The sequence below is a fragment of the Ambystoma mexicanum genome, chromosome 3q (assembly GCF_040938575.1).
Source record: "Ambystoma mexicanum isolate Mex_15411 chromosome 3q, UKY_AmexF1_1, whole genome shotgun sequence".
NCBI classification, from domain to species: Eukaryota; Metazoa; Chordata; class Amphibia; order Caudata; family Ambystomatidae; genus Ambystoma; species Ambystoma mexicanum.
In genome coordinates, this window is record NC_090926.1 from 452906558 (window position 1) to 452934364 (window position 27807).

General features: G+C 50.5%; 1 protein-coding gene across 1 annotated transcript in view; it reads left to right on the forward strand.

Moving 5' to 3' along the window:
* Positions 1 to 27807, forward strand: part of DIAPH1 (diaphanous related formin 1) — a 1645861-nt gene that overhangs the window by 1553474 nt on the left and 64580 nt on the right. The window lies entirely within an intron of this gene.

The window sequence follows — 27807 nt, forward strand, 5'->3', positions numbered from 1 at the left end:
GAATTCCATTTGAGCCAGAAGGTGATTCTTCCGGCGTTTTATCCTCCTCCACATCCTGGTAAGGAAGAGGAGAGGCTCCATAGGTTGGATCCTAGAAGAGCTTTGAGTTTCTATCTCTCATGGATGTCCCGGGTCAGAGTGGACGTTCAGCTCTTTGTTGGTTATGATGGAAGGCGCTTGGGTCAGGCTGTTTCCAAACAGACATTGTCTAGATGGATCATTTTGACGATCTGAGTGTTACCGTTTGGCGGGAAAGGACCCTCCAGTAGGCTTACGGGCTCACTCTACTAGGGGTGTGGCTGCCTCCACTGCTCTACAGAGGGGTGTTCCGATTCGCAATATTTGCGAAGCAGCCACATGGATCTCTGTCCATACTTTTGTAAGCCACTATTCCTTGGACAGGATTTGGCCTTTGGTAAGGCAGTCCTTTATTCAGCAATTTGATTGGGCATTCTAAAATTCTAAATTGTAAAATCTTTTCCCGCCTCCATAAGTTGGTACTGCTTTGGGAGTCTGTCATAGATGTGGAATACGTCGGAGGACACAATCCCCTCGAAGAACAAGTTACTTAACATATCTGGTAAAGTTCTTTCGATGGGAGGTTCCTCGGACGTATTCCACATCGCCCTCCCAGCCTGCCCCTCTACTGAATTTCCTATGTGATTGCAGTTTACGTTTCCGTAACGCTTTGTGCAGTCATACTGGCAGGAGATTGGTGCCACACGTTCTGGTGTGAATAAACTATAACTGAGGCTACGGGTGGCGTGTGTCCTATATAGAACATCCGTTGACGTCGACCCTCGAGGGAGGCCCTCGAGGGACAACGGATCGACGCAGGACGCCCTCTGCCGAAAACCTTCTGAAGCAGCACAGCTGTGGACATTACCTGTCATAGCTGTGGAATACGTTGGCGGAACATCCCATTGAAAGTACGTTACCAGATATGGTAAGTAACTTTCTTACATAGCGCTACACACCCATAGGTCTCAGAGCACTCAAATAACAGAAGACATAATCTTACGTCCTGTCCCCTTTCCTCCATACTGTATGGGCATCCCTCGCGAGGGACGGGTGACGAAACCTTTTTCACCAGAAAAACCTTCATCCCCTTTGATTTTAGAGGCGTGGCCCTGGGAGCATGCGCTCGCCTGACTCCGCCCACCGGCACCACTCCTCAGTCCCCTTTTCCGCGTCGACGGGAACGGGACGATTTCACCAGCGCTCCTGGGTTTGGCTTCGGCCATGTAATGCCACAAGCTCTTCCCCAGATATCATTCTATCTTGTCGTAGAAGATCCAGACCGGGAGGAGCCTGTTGGGCTCTACCACCAGTGCACGTACCGAGGCTAGTCCAGCTACCGGCCTTTCGGATGAGGGGTCTCCGGATCCTCCCGGTATCGTTGCAGAGGGACCACAAGGTTCTTGTACCGGGGTTACTCCCGAGGGACAATGCCCTAGTTACCAGCATCATGTCTGAGGGGACGCCTTCACGCATCACTACTGGCAGTTCTGCCGAGGGCTCTATGCCTTCCAGGCCTCAGCCTGAGGTGCGGGTTAAGCCTTACGATCCAACACCAAGCGTCTTGGATGGGGCTGGTTCCAGCGAGCCGGGCACCATGACTTCGGCACGTGGCACGCAGCTCCACAAAATGGCTGCCCCGCCAGATACAATGGCAGTTCGTCCTATGCCTCCTCTAGCAGAGCAAGTCGAGGAGCGAGTCACAAGGTGGGACTGTGGTCAACCTGGTACGTGACCTACAGCGTATCCATCAACAGCGGAGGGCAGGTTCCCCCTGCATCCCAGGCAGAGTGTGTGCCTGTGGCCACTCCCATCAATAGCTCCTGCCACCTCCTCAGCTTCAGAAGACAGGTTCTTCAAAAGGTTTCTGGCGCTGATGCGAACGCCTCAGATGGGTTATATCTTTCGGGGTGCCATCAGGGACATGCTCCCTCAGATCACCCCACTGGTACCTTTAGTCGTTCCTCCAATGGCTCCGGTGCCTCAGGCCCCAGCGCTTCACGCGCTTCCTTTGCCGGCTCTGCTCCGACCCCTGTGCCACCGGCAGTTCAGGCGGTTCCATAGGTTCTGCTTCCCACACCGGCAGCCCACAGTACCCAGTACGCCTCCACCAGTTCTGGATCCTCCAAGCACTCAGGCGGACACAGACAAGGAGGAGGAACCTGACACACCATCGTCAGCCAAGGCCTTCCACAAACGCCTTGCGGCCCTGGCAGAATACCTGGGCCTTCCTCAGCCTGAGGTTGAGCAGCCAGAGGAGGGGGTCCTGGCAGAAGTCCTCACACTAAGGCCCCCCTCGAAGACGGGGATCCCGATGCAGAAGGACGTTGTTGCCCTGGCCAAGAAGGGGTGGCTCAAGCCGCACTCGGCCCAACCTGTCAATCGACACCAAGTACAGGCAGCTAGATGGGGATTGACTCTTGCTTTTGGCTCATCCTCAGCCGCACTCCTCGGTGATCGCTGCAGCGTCACTCTATTCTAAGCCTCAGTAGTCCTCGGCCACCTCGTCCTCAGCGCTGCTAGGCAAGGAGGAGAAGATCTTGGAGGCGTACAGGAAAAAGCTGTACTCCAACACCTCCCTGCACCTACGTCAAGCCGATGCCATGCTGGCAGCTACTAACCAAAGGCTCTGGCGGGAAATTGCAGACTTCCTCCCGGAACTCCCGCCCCAAAGCCAGGCTTGCTTCAAAGCGGGACTAGGAGAAGCCAGGCTTGTAGCGTTTGACATTATGGAGTCCTCTGTGGCCCATAGCGATACCTCTGGCCGGGCCATCTGCATCGCCACGGACATGAGAAGGATGGCCTGGCTCCGGGCTACGAAATTTAACCCGGACGTCCAGGAACGCATATTGAACCTTCCATTCGATGGTAGTGACATCTTTCACTCCTCCACAGATGAAGAATTAGATCAAAAGAACAGCACACACGCCGCTAAGTCTTTATCTATTCTTACGAAGGCCACGCCCAAGGCATACACCCAGTGCAACCTACACTCCGACAAGGGACGGGTGCCTGGAGGTTCTGAGGCTTCCAGGAACAGAGGTCCAGGCGACCTGACCATTCCCCAGGTCCGCATCGGAGGAAACAACAAAAGGGTGGGGGCAAGGGGTTTTTCCAATACCCCTCCTCCTCCGCCTCTGCAGCCTCGGAGGGAAAAAAGGCATGACATGCCCCTTCGGGTCCACGTGTCTCTGGTGGGGGGCAGGCTTGCCTCTCACGTGCTATTTTGCCACCAACATTTTTCGGACCCCTGGATCCTATCTGTAATCTCCACGGGGTACCGCCTACCGGTCCCTCCCTCTCCTCCCCTCCCACAGATTGGGAGGGCAACTCTGTTGGCGGAAGTCCAGTCGCTCGTCAGGAGCCAGGCAGTGGAAGAAGTCCCAGCCTCCCAGAGAGGATTGGACTTCTATACCAGGATTTTCATCATTCAGAAGAAGGACCAGGCTGGCCTGAGACTTGTGTTGGACCGTTCCACCCTCAACCTCTCCCTACCTCTACAAAAATTCAAGGTGGTTACGCCAGCACTCCTGCAGATTCACTGAACAGGGGAGACTGGATGCTAATCTACACATCCCAATTTGGCAGCCTCATCGGTCCTTTCTGCATTTCAGGATCATGGGCTGCCATTTCCAGTACAAGGTTCTGCCCTTCAGCCTCAACTCAGCCCCCGGGTATTCACCAGACTGATGAATGCAGTAGCAGCTCTCCTCAGGACCCAGGGCCACCACATCTACCCATACCTCAACGACTGGCTCATCAGGGCCTCATCTCCGGAGGTGGTTCTTCACACCTCCTCCGCTCTTATAAACACACTCCATGACCTGGAGTTTACTATCAATCTCAAGAAGTCTCAGCTGCAACCCATGCAGAAACTGACCTTCCTGGGCCTCATCTGGGACACCGTCTCCGAGAGGGTGTTTCCCTCAGAAGACAAGATCACGGCCATCAAGAGAGCTACTACTCACTTCCTCTCCAGGACTGTGACTTCGGCCTGGTGGTACCAACACCTACTGGGCATTATGGCGGATGAGGATAAGGAGGCACTTTGCAGCTTCCTGGAATCAGGAGAGGGGCTCACAATCGGAGCCTGTGGACATTCCCACATCTCTCCAACCGTACCTCCTCTGGTGGTATCAACCTACGGCGGGACAAGCCCTTCCAGCAGCCTCTCCCTCAGGTCACTGTCACAACAGACTCCTCCCTCGAGGGCTGTGGAGCCACTATGGACAACCACAACGTCCATGGAGTCTGGACCTAGCAAGAACAGGAGTCCCACATCAACTGACTAGAGTTGAAGGCCATATGGCTGGCCCTCAAAGCCTTCCTCCCTCTCATAGAAGGCAAGACAGTACCTATCCAGACGGACAACTCCACCAGCATGTACTATGTGAACAAGCAGGGTGGTACCAGATCCCCTCGACGTTGCAACCTCACGATCAGCATGTGGAGGTGGGCCTTGGAGAACAACATCTACCTCATGGCTGTCCACCTCCCGGGGGAAGCCAACCTGGAGGCGGATAGACTCAGCAGACTGGGGGTGGACAATGTGGCAATTGAACGACCTGGTACTGGAGGAAGTCTTCCACAGATGGGGAAACCCCCAAGTGGATCTGTTTGCCTCCCACTTCAACAAGAAATGCCAGCAGTTTGCCTCCTGGCAGGGGCAGGGCCCCGGCTCCGTGGGCGATGCCTTCCAACTACAGTGGAACTACATGAGGGCGTACGTCTTCTCGCCCACCCCGCTCGTCCACAGAGTGATCTGCAGGATAAAGCAATCATGTCACCTCAGTGGCCGGCGAGACCATGGTTCTCAGTTGCTCAGCCTATCGGACAAGCCTCCCATTCACCTGCCGCTGGGCCCAGCTCCGCTCCTGACACAGCAAGGGGGCCGGGTCCTCCACTCTGCTCCTCACAAGCTAGCCCTTGCAGCGTGGTTCCTGAACAGGTCACTATGAAACACTTGACCCTAGCACAGGCTAACCTGGAGGTCATACAGGGCACCAGAAGCAAAGCTACCAGGAGCCAATACAAGAGCAAATGGTCTAGATTCTGTCATTGGGCCAGCTCTAAGGAGTTCGACCCTCTCAAGTGCTCTTTGGATGATGTCCTCTCCTTTTAGACACACCTCGCACACTCCGGAGTGCAAGTCGACACATGCTGCACTTACCTGGCAGCCATAGGTGCCTACAGAAATTCAGAGAAGGGTCTATTTTCTTCCTCTAACCCGGTGGTCAAGCGGCACCTGGCGGGCCTCCATAGACTCTACCCACCCATAAAGAGACCTCGCCCAGCCTGGGACCTCAACGTGGTATTGGGCGCATTGGCCCACAAACCATTTGAGCCAATGGCGTCCGCTGACATCAAGTGGGTAACCCTAAAGACAGCTCTGCTTGTGGGCCTCACATCAGCGTGCAGGGTCAGCGAGATCCAGGCCCTCGTGGCCTCGGAGCCCTACACCACTTTTCACAAGGACAAGGTGTTCCTCCAGACGCACCCTCCCTTCCTACCCAAGGTCTCGACTGCCTTCCACCTTTACGAGTAGATCGTTCCAACACCTCGGCTTTTTGCAAGCACTACTTTCTGGACGCCGCCTCTAGGTCAGATGCGGCTTTCGTTCAGGCGGTTTTGAGAAAGCTGTTTGCTTAATGGGGGCGGGGTCTCCTCTCCACCCTAGGGCTAGACTCAGTTGTAATCGCCCATACAGTATGGAGGAAAGGGGACAGGACGTAAGAGTAATTAATAGTTACTCACTGTAGTGACTAACGTACTCTTAGTCCATAGTCCCTTTTCCTCCATATGTCGCACCATCCTCCCCCTAATAATACTGGTGTCATTAGGCATGTTGCCTTTTGTCGACGCGTCAATGGGAACTGAGGAGTGGCGCCGGTGGGTGGAGTCAGGCGAGCGCATGGTCCCAGGGCCCCGCCCCTGCGCGCCTCTAAATTTAAAGGGGAAGAAGGTTTTTCTGGTGAAAAAGGTTCCGTCTCCCATCTCTCTCGAGTGATGCCCATACAATATGGAGGAAAGGGGACTATGGACTAAGAGTACGTTAGTCACTACAGTGAGTAACTATTAATTTATTATTAATTTATTATTCCCACAGAGCTCTACTCATTATATCGACCTTGGAAGGATGAAAGGCTGAGTTGACCCGGGCGGGATTTGAACCTGCCACTGCACACAGATAACAGGGGCGAGCACTTAGATCACTGTGGTATCTGATCAGCATTGTCTCTGTGGGAGCCCCCTTCACCTGACCGGAGCCTACCCTGGTGGTGATGACAAACTCCTCTCATTTGGGCTGCGGGGCTACTCTGGCGGGCTACGCGATTCGTGGCGCATAGTCCAGAGCGGAAGCCCTCCTGCTTGAGCTCAGGGCAGTGGTCCTGGCCCTCAGGGTGTTTCTGCCCCTCATCAAGGACCGGTCTGTTCTGGTCAAGACATTCAATTCTATTGTGATGTTTTAACTGAATAAGCAGGGTGGCACCCATTCCCCCCCACCTATGCATGGAGGTGGTAGCTATCTGTGAATGTGCCCTGATGGAGGCGATTGGAATTTCAGCAGTCCTCCTCCCGGGGGTAGCAATGCGGAAGCAGGCCAGCTGTGCCGGTTGGAGTTGCACACTGACTCCTTGTTGCCCCTGTTCCAGCGTTGGGGATTTGCAGAACTGGACCTATTCGCAACTCCTCAGAATTCCAAGTGCCCCTAGTTTGCTTCCTGGGCAGGACGAGGTGGAAGGTCTCTGGGAGTCGTCTTTCAGATCTGTTGGTACGCTCGCAGATGGTATGCGTTCCTGCCCCCTCCACCATCTCCCCCTTCAACCCCAACAGCCCCTCAGCAAGTTCGGAGCTTCGGTGGGCTACAGCATCATCCTGATTGCCCCCCACTGGCCTTCGAGAGCCTGTTTTTCAGATCTGCTGCAGTTGTTCTCCCAGGGGGCAGTCCACCTTCCGGTCACCAACAAGGGGCTTCCTGATGCAGCAGGGCAGGGCAGCGTAACACTAGGCTGGGGCTGGCAGCCTCGTTCTTGACTAGCTAAGGCTACAGCATGCTCAGTTTTCGGATGACAACTGAGACATCATTCAACGGGTCAGGAGGCCCTCCACTCGGTCCCAGTATAAGAGCAAATGGACTACGTTCTGCCATTGGGCTTGTGACAAGGGTTTGGATCCTGTCCCCTGCCCTCTAGACGATGTACTGGCTTTTTCAGCGCACATGGCTTGGTCTGGACTTAAGGTGGATACTTGCTGTACTTATTTGGCGGCCATTTGGGCTTACAAGAACTCCCCTGAGCATGTGTTTTTGCCGGCCAACCTGGTGGTTAAAGCCCACCTCAAGCGGTTGTCCAGGCTTTTTCCTCCAGTGCATAGGCTGCATCCTATCTGGGACCTGAATGTCGTTCTTGCAGCTTTGCAGCGCAAACCTTTCGAGCCGATGGCCTCTGTGGACATCCAGCTGGTAACACTAAAGACAGTTTTGCTGGTAGCCCTCAGCTCTTCACGCAGGGTCAGAGAGCTGCAGGCGTTGCCTTCGTGGGAGCCCTTCACCACATTTCACAACAACTTCTTACCGAAACCGCAGTCAGAGACAGAGAGGGTCCTTAGGTTTTGCCTCTATCGGACGAAATCCTTGCGGAAGTCTGAGGCATTGTCACTTTTGGGGTGCCCTCCCCCGGCTCTCATGCTTTCAAGGCTTCTATCGCCCGGTGGATGGTTCAGGCCATTTAGGATTCATGCCATGCGGTTAGCAGGAAGGCCACGGCAGTCTGGTTTCAGAGACCTTCTTCTTGGATCAGCAGGGACTCTACATGGGCCACTGCGTCGGCTTTCTGCAAGCACTATTCCCTGGACAGCTTCAGGCACAATGCTCATTTTGATGAGGCGGTTCTGCGGAACATGATTGCTTCTTTCTAGATAGGAGGCAGGCTGTCCCAGCTCCACCTTACGATCTTGTTCGGTGGAATCACCCACAAGGATGGAGGAAAGGGGATGGGACGCATGAGTAATTAAAATTACTCACCATAGTGACTATGATATGATATGGCATTTATAAAGCGCCTATACACAAGTGTTTTAAGGTGCAACAAGGCAAGGGAGGGGGAACAGAAGCAAGACAGACAGCGATCCTACTAGGCCAGGTGTCATTCATATCGCGCAAGTGCATGTGAGGGTGGGGGAGGGTGAAAGTGCAAGGGGGAGAGGAAAGTGCAGCACATGAGATAAGAATAATAACAATAAGTAAAGTACAGCCTGCTGGTGGCAGTGCAAGGGTAAGTGCAGACATCCGGTGTCAAGTGCTGGTAGTGGGACTGTAGAATTATCATAGTCGGACTAGAGTAATCAGAGTAATCATAGTCCATAATACCCTTTCCTCCATACGTCCCACCCACCTTCCCCCCCTCCTGTGTGCTAGCGGCTGATATGTTATAAGTGTAGCCAGGTGTCTAAGTGTCGGATGTGTTCAAAGGTGACTGAAGCGAGGCGCCGGAGGACGGGGCGTTCCCGAGCCTGCGCCCCTCACGCTGTACTAAATTTAAAGGGGAAGGTCAATTTTTAACTGCCAAAGAACAGTTATACAGCTATTTTATTACTAAAATCTTCATACTTGAAACTATTAGAAAACCTTTTGGTTGCTAAAGAAAAAAGTTTCATACATTGGAGAATATTTGTATGGACACCAGCAAAAGTAACTTCTTGCACTCATTGTTGCCTATTTCAATGCATGCCTACTGTAGCATTTGTGCCGGGAAATACGATTACATTAGATTTTACATCCTCTTTCAGTTGGCAACTTTGAAACTATGCTTCCATTTAAATGTGATCGGCTTCACTTTTTCTGGAAGTGTAGAGATTTACTGTATGCTTTGCTGCCTGGCCTCATTGTAGAATGTGCCCTGCATTGTATCTAATACATTTTTTGGAAAGACCCACATGCCATACTTATTACATTCCAACTTCAATGGAATGCATTCTCCTGAAGACTCCTCATTTGATGGCTATCCCTTCAAGCATCAGCTGCTCAGAAACTTTTTCAACAGAGAGTGTAGTGCTGGTCGACGTCGACTCCATCTTGAATCTGCCACGCCACTCCTCGAGTCCAGTCATGATGTTGACAGTACATATGTTGCATCACTACTTCTCTGTACCCTTTTTCCTATGCACTCGGCACGCTGTTTTAAAACCCAATTCTCTTCAATGAGAACATTCTTTCTAATGGACTCTAATGGACTATATCGATTTCCCAGCGCCTGCTGCTCTTCAGAAACCTATTCTGCCACCAAGGGGGAGCACCGCGGCTCAACCTTACCCGCCCCATGCTGAATATGATATTGTGGCCAGTACATATTGAGGCACAGCACCCTGTGACCTCCATTCCTTTTTTCAGCGCACTGTGCTCGCTACTAGGAACACTGCTCGTAGCTATTTCGTTATAACCTAAGTAGTTACTTCGCCTCTCGGGTTTGTTGCAATGCCAAATCCAACAAGGTCTTCAAACCTTTGCGTTGATTGCGGGTGCCAAATCCTTGCGTTGGACCCGCAGCGCATATGCCTTTACTGCATTGGTGATGGTAACGGGCAGGACTGCATATCGTGCCAATCTATGCACCCGAAGGCGCCCTGAGAACGCATTATTCACTTTTCTTTACAAGGAGAGAGGGGATAAGTGCACTTGATCGAGGTCTCCAGATGTGGTGCATGGCACCGAGGAGCGGCTCTTGTCAGGAAGGAGAAAAAGAAGCACCGCAAGAGGTCAAGGTCTCCCAGCGGTCCGTCCATATATAGTTCTGAATCAACAGTGCGCTTGGCTTGACCAGCCCCCGACAGGGTCTGTGTCGCTAAGGAGTTCCTTCTGCTCCCGAAAAGGGAAGGATCTGTCTCTTTAAGGAAACACCTATAACTGCGACGAGTAAACTGAAATGGGAGAGCATGCAGAGGAGAGGCAAAGCAGAGAGAGTGAAGAGCGTAAACAGGGGAAGCCCCCTGACAGTCTGACGCCTGAAGGAGGCGGAGTCAAGGAGAGCCGCATGAGAGTAGTCCTGAAAGCCAAAGGGAAACACTGGAGACACTGCGTTTTCAGGCTGAGAAAAACAGTTGTTATGCGGGCGGTGGCGTGACCACGACTACTTCGTGGTGGGACGTGCGACTGCCGAACTGCGCGGAAACCACCCAGCTGGGGAGTCAGCGAGATGCCCTGCTACCCGCACCGATAGTTGGTCGCAACAAGAGAGCTTCCCGAGGAATGGACACCGACAACATTGAGAAGCACAAGATCCAAAGCAGAGGAAGAGAACCTGAGTGAGGGCCAATCCTGATAACATTCCCCTGCAGGTACAGAGGTAACTGGGAGAAACGGGAGGCCGCTTGGGCCTCACTATGGAACGGGAGAAACTCGACCCATTGAATGTAAAGCCATTTAAGTGGAACTGTCTTTGTGCGAGAAAGAGAATAATGGATAAGCTTGAAAGAGAAGTTATTGAGAACTGGGCAAAAATACCATTGGAAGAGGGGAAAGTAGCCCCTGGTTTATGAAATAAAAAAATTGAGCAAACCAGAGAGAATTTCATAAATATGAATGTGAAGTGAAATAGAGTAAACCAGATAACAGGAGCGATAATCCAACTGAGCAACCCCAGGAGAAGGTAAAAGGTCAAGTCACAAGAAAATATACCCAAGTCAAGAAGACCTGTGTTACAAGAGTCAGAATGGCATCCAAGCCTAGATCAAAGTATAAGAAAGAGTGCTAAAAAGGAGTGTAGAAAAACTGTACCTAAAGGGGCGATAAAACCCAAATGTATTGTGCAAGAGACTTAAAGATATCCTACTAAAGAGAACTTTAGAGCTGAGAAGAGACATTGCCATAAGAGACAACCAAGAGAGGGGAGATATTCTCCGGGTATAATGTAAGTTAGTTTAGATAGTGGTAGGGTCAGTTAGAACTAGTTTTGGACCATGGACCTATTCCTTTGGGACTTCCTGATGACTGCCAAGCACCTTTAGTTATTTACATAGGCAGCAATACCTCTCTAGCAATAGGGAAAGATGGGCCTTTGCCGTATTATTTAAATAAACACCAGTCAAAATGTCCCTCAAGTGTCGGTCTACTTCTGATCCACGAACGACTCAAGCCACAGGTGGCTTTTCAGCACCTCATCGCAAATGTGGTCGACACCCGGGGCTGTTGGCACCCTCGAGGCCTATGCTGCAGGATGACCTGTGCAACGTTTTGGACAAGGGCCATACAAATGAGGCCTTGCTGCTTTTGAATCGGGCAGACAAGGGGTACGTAGTGGAACTGTGGACCAAACCGGTGGCTATCCTCGGGGTGGACCGTGATCTGGCCAAGAAGCACAGGCCAGCTCCTTCAAACCTCTTATTTCTCTATGCCCAGGCTTCCCCAGAGAGCTCATTTCCATTGTTGCCCCCGAATAGAGAGAGCAGATGGTTGGATGTGTTGGGCAGGAAGATTTTCAGTTCCTGAAGTGTGGGTCTCTGTTGTGTCAATGCCTAGGTTTGTGCCCTGCCCAAACTCTCCTTTGGTCAGTTATAACTGAGGCAGCAGAGCACATCCCCAAAGTGGAGACGCAGGACGGCTTTCAGGCCATTATTAAAGATGGCTTGGAAGCCTACCGTCAAATTTTGCAGTCAGGCCTGGACACTGCAGACTGCGTCGCTAGGACCTTGGCTACCAGCACTGTGTCAAGATGTTTTTCTTGGCTGATGTTGTTTGGGTTTGCCACTGACATCCAGGAGAGGTTCCTGCACATGACCTTCGATGGCATGAACGTGTTAGACACCAAGGCTGACAAGTCGCTCCAGAAGTTCCAAGCCTCCAATGCAACCGTCAAGTTGTTGGGAGAGGCGGTGCAGCAGCAACGCCCGGTGGGCAGGGGTTTCTAATAGATTGTGTCCTCCCAGGGATTCCTCATTTTAGATATTCTCCTGCTTTGCCACACTCTCAGAAGTGTTTTCCCCAGCACGGGACCCCATGCATTCTGGTGTCCATGGTTGAGTCCTTGTCTTTGTGACAGGATGTGCATCGATGTCAGTATAAATAGTGCGCTTGGTGCCCCGTGACCTCAGTTCCTTTTTTCTGCATGCCCAGCAGGTTACTCGGGAACATCACATCAGAAATCTGACACAAAATGAGTGTACCTTTTCATAGATTTCTTCAACAGGTCTACTCCGAGACCCTTGAGTTTCAAAAAGTACCAAGACCCACACAGAATTTGTCTGTGATGCCTCAGCACTGACCAGGTTGTGGCTTATTGCGGCTCATGTCTTGATATGACCCCTAAAGCCATGAAAGAGAGAACCTCCAAATTGTCCGTGGGTCGTTCGATGAAGTATGACAGTCGAGACGCAGACCTGACGAAGGTAAAAACTCCAGGGCTGAAAAATCATCGGAGAAAGAGAAAACACAGTCAAAGAAGCACTGAAAGGTCCCACTCGAGGAGTGACACCTGTCATTCATCTTCCTCATCGAAGAAGAGAAAGAGGAAGCATTCATTCACAGACTCCTCTCCAGAAAAACAGGTAAGCTTCCCGTCTACATCTGCCTCGTGGAGAAGTGGGAAAAAATGTGCAGCAAAGCCGGTGGAGACTCTGTTCACCAGCCTCCTTGTGTGTCGAAGTACCCGATACAGGTGAAATCTTCGATTCTAGTCTAGGAGGGATTTTATGTCCCTTTTCAAGGGTATTTTTGAAAAGGATGAAGACCCGGTTCCCTTTGGGTTTGAACCTATGAATTTTCCTCAACAACCTGAGGAGTTTCAGGCAGAGCAAAAAAGGCTGTCTGGTCATGCCTCTGCTTTGAATGAAGCAAGTGGTCTAGACGCCCCTCAAAAGGCAGACTTTCCGCGAGGAGATCCTAGAGCCCATCCCAGTGTGGCATAAAGGAAACTGATGGCAAAGGTGATGCTGCTTTAGGTTGTGGTCCCCCAGCAAGTGAAACTGAATGTGACTTAACAGACATTCTGGATAAGGGCACAACCGTTGAACCTAACCGCCCGATTTCTCTTCTCTCTTTCTCTATGAAACCCTGGTTACCCCCTCCTCTGCTCCTTCCGTGAGGAATCTGGCTGTCTGCCCCTTCCAGTTGGGATTTCTGCCCGGCCGTGGTACTGAGTCCGTTTTGGTGTCGCTGTTAGAGGATCTAGCACAGATCAGGGTGGCACCACTGCCCTGATCCTGCTGGACTTATCCTCTGCCTTCGATACGGTCGACCATGGTATCCTCCTTGAATCGTTGTCCATGGAGGGTGCGTCAGACTAAGTCCTGGACCGGTTCGTTTCTTTTCTAACTGGTCGCTCTCAGTACCTCTCTTCCTCCATTTGTCTCGATGGCTAAACCCCTCTCATGCGGAGTGCCTCAGGGCTCTGCTCTCTCGCCTCTTCTTTTCAATCTTTATATTCAGCCACAGTGTTTCTCTTATGCTGATGACACACAGATCCTGGTGAGATTAGACCTTTCCCATCCTGCCTCAGCTGAATGCTGTCCTTCCTGTCTGCTGGCTATTGACCTCTGGATGGGTCAAAACTGGCTCAGTCTTAACGGCGAGAAGACAGAGGTTTTAGTAGTAGGCCCTTCTCCGGTTTCCATTGATTGGTCCTCAGCTTTCTGGCCATCTGAACTCAGTCCTCTGCCCACGCCCTCTCTGGTGATGAAGAACCTGTGAGTTAAGCTCTATCCATGTAGTCCCAGGTTAGTGCTGTCTGTCAGTCTGTGCACTTTAACCTTCGCGTTCTTCGGGAGGTGCTTCCCTACCTTCCTTCTAATTTTGGCCTATTTTTGTATCCTCTCTTACAGCTGGCTCTCTAGACTACTGTAATGCTCTCTACCTTGCTCAGCCAGCGTAACTTCTTCAGCGGCTGCAGGTGCTACAGAACTCAGCAGCCCACCTGGCCCTGGGTGCCCCCCGGTTCAGCTCTACCACACCAATCCTAGGTAAATTGCATTGGTTCCTGGTGGCAAAGCACATTACATTTAAGGCTTTGTGTCTGGTTCCCCGAGCCTTCTATGGGCACAGTCCAGGCTTTCTACAGGTGAAATTCTGCTCCTACATTCCGATGAGGAACCTTCGCTCAGCTTCATCCCTGAGAGTTATCGATCCCCGGTTTAGGTTGGCCTATGTGGGTGGCCGTTCCTTCTCCGTGGCGGCTGCTGCTCTATGGAACTCTTCCCCTCTGTGTGTGCGGGTACTTGAGGATCAACTTTCTTTCCATCGTGCCTTGAAGACATATCTTTTCGCAGCATAACTGTTGTCTTTCCAGTCAGTCCTGAAACACTCGGCGCCATGATGCCCCTGCTGGTGAAGGTGCGCTTTATAAATGTACTTTACTTTACATTACGTTTACTTCCCTTGCATAATGCTATCAAGAATCCTCTCAAGGAGCTATGGAAAACACCCTACTCGGGGGCCAGCAGTCAACAAGGATTTTGCTTGAAAGTACAGTCCAGCCTCTTCCAACCTGAGGTTCCTTGCCAGATATCCATCCCATGATGATCTGGTGGTACAGGCAGCTACCATTGGCTACCCCTCCTTGCCACCTGACAGGGATGACAAACGCCACGATGCTCTGGCCAAAAAGAATTTCACCTCAGGCAGAATGACACTTAGAGTTCTAAATGCTTCTTGTGCACTTGCCAAATATACACAAGTCCTATGGTCAGTGGTGGTTGAGGCAGCAGAGCAATATTCCTGAAGGGGAAACGAGAGATGGCTACTTTAACATTGTGGAAAGTGGGAGAGAAGCCATGTGCAAAGCCCTTCAGTCAGAACTTGACATGGCTGACTTTGTCGGAAGATCCATGGCAGCGAATTCAATCATTAGAAGATTTGCCTGGCTGAGAAAATATGGCTTTGTGCAAGACGTTCAAGCAACACTGTCAGGCATGCCGTTTGATGGGTCTGACTTTTTTTGATAAAAGGCAGATGACGGGCTTGAAAAATTGCCAGCTTCAAAGGCTGCAGCAAAGTCCCTAGGGGCAGCGATAAGACAGCTTGCTCAGCCCTCTTCACAACGGAAGGGCAAGCCCTTTAGTTACTTAAACTACAGTCAGAAAGGAAAACCACCTTCCAGAGGTAGAGTAGGTAAGGCACAGGTCACTTCTGCATCTGTCCCATCCAGTGCGGCCCTGCCGCAAAACCCCTTTTCAGGACTTATGCCATACTACACCAGTAGGGGGGAAGGGAGGTGTTGGTCAAATCATTTGCAAGAATGGTGCACTACTGCTTCAGACGCTTGGATGCTTCGGGTGATCTCTTGGAGTCATTGCCTTCCATTAAACACCCACCAGACTGTCGTCCTCTGACCAGACTACATCCCTTTCCAGACCCACTGCTCCTGCATGAGGTTTCTCTATTCTGGTGAAGGAAGCCATAGAGTTGGTACTAGTACAGGAGAGGAACAGGGGGGTTGTACTCGCATTATTTTTTTGGTCCCAGAAAAGGACAGAGGGCTGCGACCCATCTTGACCTGAGGCACTTGAATAAGTTCCTCAGGAAGAACAAATTCAAGATAAACACTTGCACATCCTCCAGGCCCTAGAAATTCAGGTTTGGTTTCACTCGACCTACAGGATGATTACTTCCATGTGCCGATCCAGCCAAAGCACAGGAAGTACCCGAGTATTGTCATAGGCTCACTACACTTTCGAGTTTTGCCTTTCGGTCTTACCTCCACCCCATGGATTTTGACCAAGCTGTTGGCAGTAGGTGCAGCCAGTCTCTGTAAAGGAGTGATTCATGTCTTTCCCTACCTGGATAATTGGTTAATCAGGGTGTGGTGTCCAGATCAAGCATTGGTTCTTCTCAATTGCACCTGCCACCTCCTCCACAAGCTGGGCTTCTACCTCAATTTAATTAAGTCTCAGCTGGCACAACCTCAAACGCTCCAATTCATCAGAGCGGTCCTGGATTCTGCCTCGGGCAAGGCTTTTCCTCCTGGGGCCAGGGCTCTGCAGATGGTCACCAGATTCCAGAACAATAACTGCCAGTCCTAGACTTTCAATGGCTTGCCTTTTTCTCCCACGGATTCCTCATCTGACAGATATCCAGATATCCTCATCTAGCTCTACTGCTCAGAAAATTCTTCGACCGGAGGCCCTGTGGACCTCGAGTTGGTCGTCGATCCGTCTTGCTTGGTGCTCTACCGTCGGCTCTGGATGTGACATTGGGCATCGTATATTTACCACTAAACCCGTACCTCAGTTCCTTTTTTCCGCATGCTCGACACGCTGTTCTCGAAATTTCATCAGATTTTGTATTTTTTCTTGACCGCGAGATGTCCGCACCTCGCATATCAGGATTCAAACGCTGCACTGACTGTTAAGATGTCAGTGACTGACCCACACATCGTGTGTGGTACCTCGGCACGGTTCACGACACCCAGGGGTGCGCTTCATGTGGTAAAATGAATTTTAAGTCCCTGCGTGAGCAGGCAGTCAAGCTCACGGTGGGCCACCCACCATCGAAATCACCTGCGTGGTCGACCGTTCGGTCCTCTGAGGCAGAGGGCCTACCCATGAAAAAGAAAGACATCGGCGCAAGACGAAGAAGCAGTCTCACTCGTGGAACCACTCTTCCTCGTCGACTTCTCATAAGAAGAGGCGGCACCAACGCAATTCCGACTCTTTGTCAGACAGAGGTAAGTAGTCGCCTGGTCCAACCACTCGACAGGCGTTGAAGAATTTAAATCACAGATGTTTGCCCTGACCTCGCTCGACACTGACAGCCACCCTGTCGATGTTGAAGGAGAAGTCCTTGACACTGACCTTTCGTTCCACTTTCCTAGACTGATTTCTTCAGCTCCATGGCGTCTATCTTCAGCGCCGACAGTGTGAACGATCAATACGATGTCGACCTTATATATGCAGGTGCTGGTGGGGTCGCCTATTCTGATGACCAGGCAGACCTCTTAGCCTTGGCCCAGGGGCTGCATGATGCTAGGGGGCTGGATACATTGCCAGATGTAGAATTGCAACAGGCACAGCCTTATGCCCATGCCAAAGATTTAGATCGCTAGTGGACAGGGTGGTCGTCGCTCTGGGGCTGAATGCTGCGGCAGTTCCAGTCCACGGGTATGAATTGTGAGAAACCGGAGGGTATTCTCACTCCTAAACCCCCTGGATCCTCTTCTCAGGTGGACAGGGAAAGTCCATTTGCTCTTGGATCCCCACCCTGGAGGTGGAGAAGCGAGGAAGGATAACCTGGGTGGAGAGTCTTTGGAGTTTTGGAGTGGGCAACCCTTAAGCGAGACAAGGTACCCCTCTTTCCCTAATTGTGAACAACCTGAACCTTCCCCCAACCATCATGGGGCATTGTAGGACCTCTCCCCTCATTTACCCCACTTTAACATCTGAAAGTCCTGGGACGAGGGAGACCAAGAGTGATGAACACTACACCTTTTCACCCCTTAGGTATTAAGACGAGGAAGATGCCTATAAAGTATGGTGAGGGTTAGGCATGTCCTCCTAAACAGGGTCAGGCAAATCTAATTCGATGTCCTCACCTTCACCCTGTCAAGAGGCTGCAGGTGTATAAAGGGAAACCAGTGAAAAGATTAACTGAGCTACAGATGGGAGGCCTGTGGAGGAGAGCCAATTGGAACCTGTCCATGTGGAGGCAGCTGTGGTGGGGCCTGAATGGTGAATAGGATGCTAGCAGATCTTCCCGAGGTGTGGGACCCTCTGTGGCGAAGTTGCCTGCGCCCACAGAAGTGAAAGTGACATGGGAGTGGGGCTTGCTGAGGTCGGGGCGCCTGCCTGGGAAGTTCAGAGGAACAGCAAGAGCTGCCGGAGGAAGATGCTGCAAACCAGTGAGTGCTGAGGAAGTGCTCCGGGCGGGCTGCTTACTACGAATAAAGCTCTGTAAGAATGAAACCTTCAAAGCGAAACGCGATGCATATTAAATACTGAACAGAATGCAAGTTTCAAAATAGTACTAAACACATTTTGGAACTGAATGACAGCTAAAATCAGCATTAAAACAATATATATTGAATACCGAAGTCGGTGGACGTTTTATAAACATCGTTACACCATACATATTCAACACTGAGCTGAATTCAAGTTAACAACAGTGATAAATCAAGCAGGTTAAATACCGAATTGGCTGAAAATATAAAAGTTACACTTAAATTGAATATTAATAAACTTTATAAGTAAAACTAAGAATTAATACAGACTAAAAGGAGAATACCCATGTGAAAGCAACCTATGGGGAAAGGAATATATGTGAAGGAGTGCAACCAAAACTGGCATGAACAGAATTACCACTGAATGAACTTGGTGAATAAATACAGTGCGACAAGACCCAAGACTGGCCAAGGGCCAATGAGGAGAACCTAAGGGAACATGCCTTTTCACGCAGGGGTGAAGGCAGAGAAACCTGTGTGAGCTGAAGAACCAAGGGGCCCTGTGATGGGTGGGCCGTGTGGTCTGATAACTGCACCTAGACCAGTGATCCTTATATTCTAAAAGTTAGACACTGCAAAACCTACCAAGAAGGAGAGTGAATCATCCATTGGTTATAACGTTGAAGTCTTGACGAAGGGAACCCTGAGATTTGATTAACTATAACTACCGTCTTGAGGACAGGGCCTCTGGACCTATATTGTTTGAACTGTGTTACTTTGAACTTGGGGAAGGGGGCCCTATGGACTTTGTGGAACTATTTGAACTTTAACAATGTAAATCCTCAAGGCTTGCTTTGTGGAACTTTCTTGAACTTGGGAAAGGGAGGCTGAAGATAAGCTGGGAGCTGGAAGAAGCTTAGAACTTTGTGTTGATCATCATTTATTTGGTTATTGGCATCCCTACACACTGTTAAGCTTTAGTTATGAGGGCAAGCATAGCTGTTGGACACAAACAGGCTTTTAAGTTGGACTCTTGACCTGCACTGTCCTTAGTTTTGTTCAGGTAGGGACATCCTACCTTAGAATAGAGAAAGTTAGGCCTACTACCATCATGATGTTTAAGTTAATAAATATTGTTTGTTTGAACTTAAGTCTGTTGCCTGTGTCTTACTTCATGATGCCTTCACAGAATTGACTGACATCATCGATGAGGGTCCAGCTACTGAAAGACATATGCCACTGAACCAGGCTATCCAACGGCCCTGATAGATCCCTTCCGGGCAGCTCCACTGTGACTGGTAAATAGAGGCAGGCAAGAGGGGGATCTGTCTTTTTTGTCCTCTCACCCTTCCCCAGAAAGTCTTGTTGTGCAGGCAGCCATGGTTTCCACCAGGGCAGCTTCCTCCACCTCAAAACTGACTTCTGACAGGGAGGGCAAGAGGCTGGATGCGATGGCGAAAAAGGTCTTCACATCTGGCAGCATGTCCTTGCAAGCAACTAACGCAGCCTGTGGGTTTGCAAAGTATTCTTTTGGACTCTGGAAGGCAGTAGAACATGCAACCCATTACATCCCTGAAAGGGAGCTCGCAGTTTTAAAACTAGTGGAAGATGGGAAGAAGATGGCCAGGCAGTCGCTGCAAACTGGCCTGGATGTGACCGACTGCGTTGGTCGTTCAATGGGAATCGGCTGTGGCACTGAGGAGATGGGTCTACCTACGCTCTTAAGGCTTTTCGCCAAACGTTCAAAATAAGTTATTGGACATGCCCTTTGAGGGTGAATTCCTTTTCGGTCTAAAGACCGACGACTCCCTTGACAAGTTCAAGATGTCAAAGATTGCCGCAAAGTTGCTGGGCCTAGCTGTGCAGCCAGCCAATCCTGCCTTCGCTTTCACCTCTAGGGGGAGGGGCTTCTGGCAGTATATGCCTTACGGTAGGAGGGCGCAGTTCATGCAAGCCAGGCTGGGGCATAGCCATTTCTCGTGCTCCTTAAGGGGTAGGGAGATTTCCAGAGGCCAGGAGGCAGTTGCTGCAGCAGTAGGGGCTGCTCCGCCATCAAAGCCGCTTTGATTATCCCCTCCCACAGCTTACTGATTGGTGAACGGCTGTCAGAGCATTGGTCCCAATGGTGGGAGATTACCTCTGACGCCTGGGCCCTGGAGCTGGTGCAGTGGGGTTAGTTGTCCCTCTTAAGGAAACCTCCAAACAGACCCCCACCACTGCCAACTGGGAAAGGAGCTCCAGGAAGAACTGCAAGCCATGTTGCTGAAGGGTGCCATGGAAGAGGCACCTCCTGAGCAGAGAGGGTCAGGCTGGTATTCCCAGTATTTCCTGGTACCCAAGAAGAGAGGAGGTCTCTGTCCCATTTTGGACCATAGTGCCTTGAACAAGTTCCCGAGGAAAGACAAGCTCAAGATGGTGACGTTGAGAGAAATTCACCACGCTCTCCAATTGCAGGACTGGCTGGTGTCAATAGATTTGCAGGACGCTTATTTCCATGTGTCAAAATATTGCAAGCACATGATGTTTCTGATGTTTCTCATAGGGGACAAGCACACCAGTTCAAAGGGCTTCCCTTTCGGTTGACCTCGGGTCCAATGGTCTTCACCAAGCTCATGGCTGTAGTCGCAGCTCACCTCAGGAGATCCGGAGTCCATGTATTCCCGTACCTGGACGACTGGCTGATCTGAGGGAAGTCGGCGGACCAGGTTTTGTCCCACCTAAAGAACGCCTTCCCATAACTCCACACGCTGGGCTTCTCCCTGAACTTGAAGTTCCAGGTGACACCAGTCCAGAGGCTCCAGTTCATGGGGCAATCCTGGACACCCAGGTAGGGAAGGCCTTTCCCCCTGAGTAAAGACAGCAGCATCGTACAGATGGTGAATCTGTTCTGTAACCATGCCGCCTTACCAGCAGTTTCCTTCCTCCGCCTCTTAGGCCTAATGTATTTCTCTAGTGCCAGAGGGCAGGCTGCAAATGAGATCTCTACAATGGTGGTCCCACTAGCTCAGGACCCACACGGATCCTCTTGCAGGGTCCAGGTCAGTGGTCAACGACCTTGGTTGGTGGGCTGAGAGCAGCAATCTACTGGTGGGGGAAACCCTTCTGGTCTCCGTGGCCTCAGACCTGAGTGGTCACAGATGGGTCTCTGAAGGGTTGGTGCGCTCACTGCGAGGATTTGCAGGTGAGCGGCCTCTGGTCAGCAATGGAAACCAGGTGGCACATCAACAGGCTGGAGTTACGAGCTATCAGGTTGGCCCTGAGGGCTTTCACCCCGTCTCTGAAAGGGGTGCAAGGATGTCCAGATTCTGACGGACAATACGGTGGCCATGCACTACCTGACAACCAAGGTTGCATGTGCTCCCTCCCCCTCGACAGAGAGGTGATGCAGCTGTGGTTCTGGTTGCTGGAAAACCAAATCTCGGTCTCTGCAGTTTGTCTGGTGGGGACAGAGAACAGTTTGGCGGTTGCACTGAGCAGACAGAGCATGGTCTCACACGAGTGTTAAGTTTGCCAGGAAGTCGTAGAGGAGGTCTTCTCTCTCTGGGGCACCCCCAACAGTAGACCTGTTTGCCACAGAGTCCAACAGGAAGTGCAGTCAGTGTTGCTTGAGGAAATTCCCAGCGAACGGCGCGCTTGGGTATGCGTTTCTAGTGGATTTGGCCTTCCTCTCCACTACGCCTTCCCTCAGATCCCAGTCATCCCTTGGATTCTTAGGAGGTTAAAGAGGTTTCGAGCAACCATGATATTGACGCCGTGGACTTGGCGAGGAGGACATGGTACTCGGACCTTCTGGATCTGACCATCTGCCCACCTCTCTGGTTGCCTTGTCGCCCGGATCGCCTAACCCAGTCGGAAGGTTGGGTGCTTCACCCGAACCCGGAATCCCTCAACCTACATGCGTGGCTCTTGAAAGGATGAGATGTGATGACTGGGACCCCTCTGAGGAGATGCTCGAGGTGTTGCTGGCTGCACGCAGACCATCTACAAGATTTCTGTATGTGTGCAGGTGGAGAAGATCTGAGTTGTGGTGCAGAGAACAGAAGATTGACCCGATCTCTTGCCCCACCACTACAGTTATGGAGTTCCTTCTGTCACTGGCCTCTGCTGGCCTTCACGTCACCACAGTTAAAGGATATTTGGCAGCCTTGTCTGTGTTCAAGAGGTCCCTGGATCAAGGTTCCTTTTTATACGATCCTGGTTATGGCCCAATTCCTAAAAGGCCTCGTGACTAAGTTTCCGCCAACTCCCTTTGTTGTCCAGATTGGGATTTAAATCTGGTTTTGACTTTCCTGATAGCGTCTCCCTTTGAGCCCATGCACTCTTGTTCTTTGTGGCTGCTTACTCTAAAGACAACCTTCTTGGTTGCCATTATTTGCGCTAGGAAGGTCAGCGAATTGCAGGCCCTTTGTTGTGAACCCCCATTTTTGTGATTCTTTCGTGAGAAGGTCTTGCTCTAATAAAGGCTGGTGTTCCTGCCGAAGGTGGTAACTGAGTTTCACCTTTCACAAGCCATAGACCTGCCAGTCTTTTATCCACCTCCGCATCCTTCTAAGGAAGGAGAGCGCTTCCATCAGTTGGATCCCAAAAGGGCTTTGAGTTTTTACATCACAAGACGTCCGGATTTCGGAAGACTGATCAATTATTTCTGGCCTACTCTCTAGCCAGCAAAAGGGTCGATCTGTGACAAAGCAGAGGCTGTCCCGATGGATCATCTTTGGCATTGCCAAATGTTAGTCCGCAGGCAGGGAACTTCCTCCTGTCATCAGACCACACTCGACCAGAGGGGTCTCTGCATCTACAGCATTTCAAAGGGGGGTCCCAAGTAGGGACATTTGCTGAGCAGCAACTTGGTCCTCCCTCCAGGCTTTTACAAGGCACTACAGCCGGGACATTGCCCATGGGGCCGACACACGTTTTGGCAGGACAGTGCTGCAAAACCTGTTACTGTGAACTTTCTGCCAGTCTCCGTTGTTCCACTGCTTGAGGAGTCTATTAAATGAGGAATCTGCAGGAAAAAGACAATTCATTGAAGGAGAAATTACTTAACGTAATGTTCTTTCTATAGATTCTTCTCTCGCAGATTCCTCATCTCCCCTCCCATCCATCCCCGCTTCAATGGTTAGCAGTTAGTGGTGAGTAGACACCTGGTGATGGTCCTATAGTGACTGTTTTCTGTCTAGCAGGCCGCATGTCTTTCTCATGCCAAGTTTCAAAAAAAATGTTTTCTTGATTCGTGCTATTGTGGAAGGTTTTCCACCAAGTCTTGTATCCCGCTGGGATGCTTCTTTGTTGGCTTCCTATTGGCTGTTTGGCTGCCTTCTCTCGCCATTTTCCTCTGCAGCAGTCGAGCACGGGGAAAAAAGGCAGGGAACTGACATACAGGGCGTAGTCAAAAACGCAGAGTTGAAGACTGTCTTGTTCCCAAAGCAGCGTGCAAACATGCGAAAAAAAGGAACTTAAGTTTGAGTATGGGGTGTAGTGAGGTGGTGTGTGTGTGTGTATATATATGACGCCTGATGTCAAGTCCGAAGCCGATGATCGAGCACCGAGCAAGACTGATCGACGGCCGATTTAAGGTCCACTACTACCCCTGTCGAATTTTCCAAGCAGCAGAGCTGGATGAGGATATCTATCAGATGAGGAATCTGCGGTAGAAGAATACAAAAAAAGAACATTACGGTAAGTAATTTCTCCTTGTATGGTGGCTCGTCCTCCTGGCATCCTGCATCTTCCTGGTGCCTGAGGCCCAATTGAGAATGAGATTGCTCCAGTGGGCCATGTGAAGGCATCATGAAGTAAGACACAGAAAACTGATTCAATTTTCAAAGTAAACCCTTTGTTTTACTTAAATGTCAGGATGGACTAAGGCTTAACTTCCCCTCTGCTAAGGTGGGATTTCCCTACCTACAGAAAACTGAGGATAGTCTGTGTCAGTAAGTTCAAATCAAAAGACGGTCTGTGTCCAAAACCTATACTTGCCCAAACTACTAACTATATACAATGTGTAGGGATGTGGGTAGTAAAAGAAATAGAGTTACAAAATAAAGTTCTGCGCTTCTTCCAGCTCTTGGTTTATACTCATCTTCCCCAAGTTCAGAGTAGTTCCAAAAGGCCCCAGGGTTCCCTCCCCAAGAGTTCAACACAGTTCACAAAGTCTTGGGGGTTCCCTTGCCCAAGTATTCAGCTCCACCAGCTTCCAAAACCAAAATCGGTTCCAATCTTCTAGCTTTCAAAGCAGTACCAGTTCGAATCCTTGGTCATCCAGGCTTTTCAATACTTCACATAGATTGCTCTAATTCTGCCTTTACATTCACTTCTATAACTGTTGCAAAATACAAGCTTCTCTACATTTGCTGTTCTTGGCTCTTTCCCAGTAGGGGTCACTCAGCCGCTGTTGTCGGACCACACGGTCCACCCATTAGAGGTTGCACAACCGATAACCCTATGCATTTTGTTATGCTTCTATATTCTTTAGATATTTGCCAGCACATGTTGTCTCTCTCAACCTGTAGTTGTTTGGGTTCCTATATCGTGGGCCTATACTCATTTCACATTCTTCTGGGAAATCTTTTTGGCTTTACCACAACTTGTCTCACGCAATTCACTCCGTGGTGTTCACCGCTTTTCACACCCTTGCTTTCACTATATAAGTGCCCATCCCTTGCTTTTGTCTTGTGCCCGATTCAAATATGCTCATGATGTCTTTCAATTTGTTTGGAGCTCAATAATACTTGTTGCAACTTTCAAAAGTATTTATAATATCGTGCAGCTTGTTCTGCATTCAAAAAACACTTAGTTTGGCCTCTCATAGCACTTGTAATAGTTTTCAGTTTGTTCGGCATTCAGGCATGCTTGTTTCCAGCCCCGAAGCGCCCAAGTATGAGTGTTCCCTTCTTTGCACTCACCGGTATGCAGCCACTCCTTCGTCTTTCTCGGTTCTGCTTCCTGGCTGCTCTTTGCCCTGCCTTTTCCTCGTGGGAGCCACAGCAGGCAGCGCTCGCCGTCCTCTGCAGCGCCTAACTCCGCTCTTTTCCAGCAGGAGCTACTGAGAGCACCTCTCGCTCTCTGAGACCTGCGGCTAAAGGGAGGCTTCGGTGCCCCAGAGTTCCTGCTGTGGACACCTGGCAGGGAGGACAGCAAGCAGGAGCTCAACCCTCTCACGGCCAGCCTTGTCCCCAGGGTCCCTCTCGCACTCCTACTCAGCACAGCTTCCCTCATGCTAGGTCTCCTCCAGCCCGTGTCTCTCTCTCTCTCTCTCTCTATCTCTCTCTCTCTCTCTGTCCCCCTTTCTCTCTCTGTCCCCCTTTCTCTCTCTGTCCCCCTTTCTCTCTCTGTCCCCCTTTCTCTCTCTGTCTCCCTTTCTCTCTCTGTCCCCCTTTCTCTCTCTGTCCCCCTTTCTCTCTCTGTCCCCCTTTCTCTCTCTGTCCCCCTTTCTCTCTGTCCCCCTTTCTCTCTGTCCCCCTTTCTCTCTCTGTCCCCCTTTCTCTCTCTGTCCCCCTTTCTCTCTCTGTCCCCCTTTCTCTCTCTGTCCCCCTTTCTCTCTCTGTCCCCCTTTCTCTCTCTGTCCATCTTTCTCTCTCTGTCCCTCTTTCTCTCTCTGTCCCTTTTCTCTCTGTCCCTTTCTCTGTCTCTTTCTCTCTCTGTCTCTCTGTCCCTTTCTCTCTTTGTCCCTTTCTCTCTGTCTCTTTCTCTCTCTCTCTCTCTCTCTCTCTCTCTCTGTCTCTTTCTCTCTCTTCCTCTCTTTCTCTCTCCCTTCCTCTCTTTCTCTCTCCACCCATCCCCCCCTTTATACACCTTGGACTTGCCAAATGACTGCAGATTTCAGTTCTTCACTCCAATTGCCTGACCATGGTGAAACCTATTAGCTGGACATGCCTGGGTATTACCATTGAACTCCTCCAACACCCTCTTCCTCGTCTCAGTACCAAAGTGGTGTGAATGAATTGAAGTGTGCATACCTCCCAGTTGTTTTCTCTGCATTCCAGTCTTAAAGTGAAATGGGAGTGGGACATATTGGGCAGAAGAAAGGGACAAAGACTGATAGCCTACAAAGGCAGGGGGAATATAGGGTTCACTTTGACAAAGGAAAGGGGGATACCATGTCTCACCCAGAGACATCCCCTCCCTACTCCCCAAGTTCTCTCCACCCACATTTTCCTCACTCTTATCCACCACCAGAGTAGGGATTGAAAATCGATTGCCTTTCCCTGGCCACCTGCAAGGAGGATCACAAGGGAGAAAAAGCAAGGGCGCCCTCCGGTTCCTCACAGCCCCCACATCTCACTGGTCGCATTTCTCTGGCAGTATGATGGACTTGAATCAAGTCCTGAGCAGAGTCACTCAGGATCTCCTTTGTTTGACTCGCAGGGATAAAGTGATGGCAGGAGAACCGTTTTGGCAACCGTGGCAAGAGGCAACCGTAGTAATGGACACGTTAACTTAACATAAACCTGTTAGGGCTGAGGGCGATCAAACTGGTGCTGATGGCCTTTTTGCCTTCCATACAGGGGATGACTGTCCTGATCACGACAGACAACACAGTGGCCATGCACATCGACTAGAGCTGTGGTGTAGGGTCACTCACCCTTTGTAGAGAGGCGATGCAGCTCTGATTTTGGGCATTACAGAGCAAGATCTCCCCATAGGCAACTCAACTCACTGGTAAGGAGAATACAATGGCGCACAACCTGGGCAGGCAGGGATCGGCCTCCCACGTTTGGGGGTTGCGCCAGGAAGTTCTTCGCCTTCTAGGGAACCACTCAAGTGGATCTGTACATGCCCAGTGTGAACAGGAAGCACAAACTTTTCTGCTTCAGGGAATTTCCCCTGTGAGGAGAACTGTGGGACGCATTGGTGGTGGACTGGAACTGCAAGCTCCTGTATGCGTTCCCACCAATTCCCGTCATTCCTCAAGTGATCAAGATATTTAATTGGTACGGAGCAACCATGATCCTGATTGCCCCATACTGAGCCAGGAGGTACTGGTACCTGGACCTTCTGGATATGGCCATCTGTTCCCTGGATAGTCTTCCCCGGATGCTAGACCTCTCAGGAGGGGGAGCTGATTCTTCACCTGATGCTCATCATGCACGCCTGGTTTCTGAAAGGCTATGGTGCAGGGGTTTGGACCTTCTGGAAGACGTGATGGAGATGCTGTTTCAGCCAGAAGGTCAGCAGCTAAGATACTGCTGACATTGGAGAGAGTGTTTCAGCTGGTGCAGACCACATAATGTGGATCCCTTTTTATGCAACATCTCGAGGGTGTTGTCTATTCTGCTTTATCTGGCAAGACAGGGCCTTCAAGTCGCCACCATCAAGGGCTATTTAGCAGCACTATCCATTTTTAAGTGCACGCCAGAACATGTCGTATTTCACGATCCACTTCGGGGTTCAATTTTGGAAAGTTCTGACTAACACCTTCTTCCCAACCCCTTTCATGGTGTCTGCATGGGACCTGAACATGGTGTTAGCCTTCCTTATGGCGTCTCCATTTGAGTCATTGCATTTGTGTCCTCCGAGACTTCATTAATTGAAAACTGCCTTTTTGGTCTCTAGTTCCTCAGCTCAGATTGAGCGAATTGCAGGCCCTGTTCTGTAAGCCACATTTTACAGCGTTTTCCAATGACAATCGTATCAGAGTTTCACTTTGTCACAGACAATTTGTTTGCCAGCTTTCTATCCACCTCCTCATCTTCATCCATCTAAGGAGGAAGAAAGGCTGCATAGGCTCGGCCCCAAGAGGGCTCTGAATTTTTACATCACCCGGACAAGTCAATTCAGACTTGAAGATCTACTGTTCATTGGTTATACCGGCCCGAAAGACATAAGGAATAAGAAAGCAAACCATTTCAAGATGGGTGGTGCTTTGTGTTTCTGAAGGCTTCAGGTCACACTACACTAAGGGTGTGGAAGCTACCTCAGATCTTCAAAG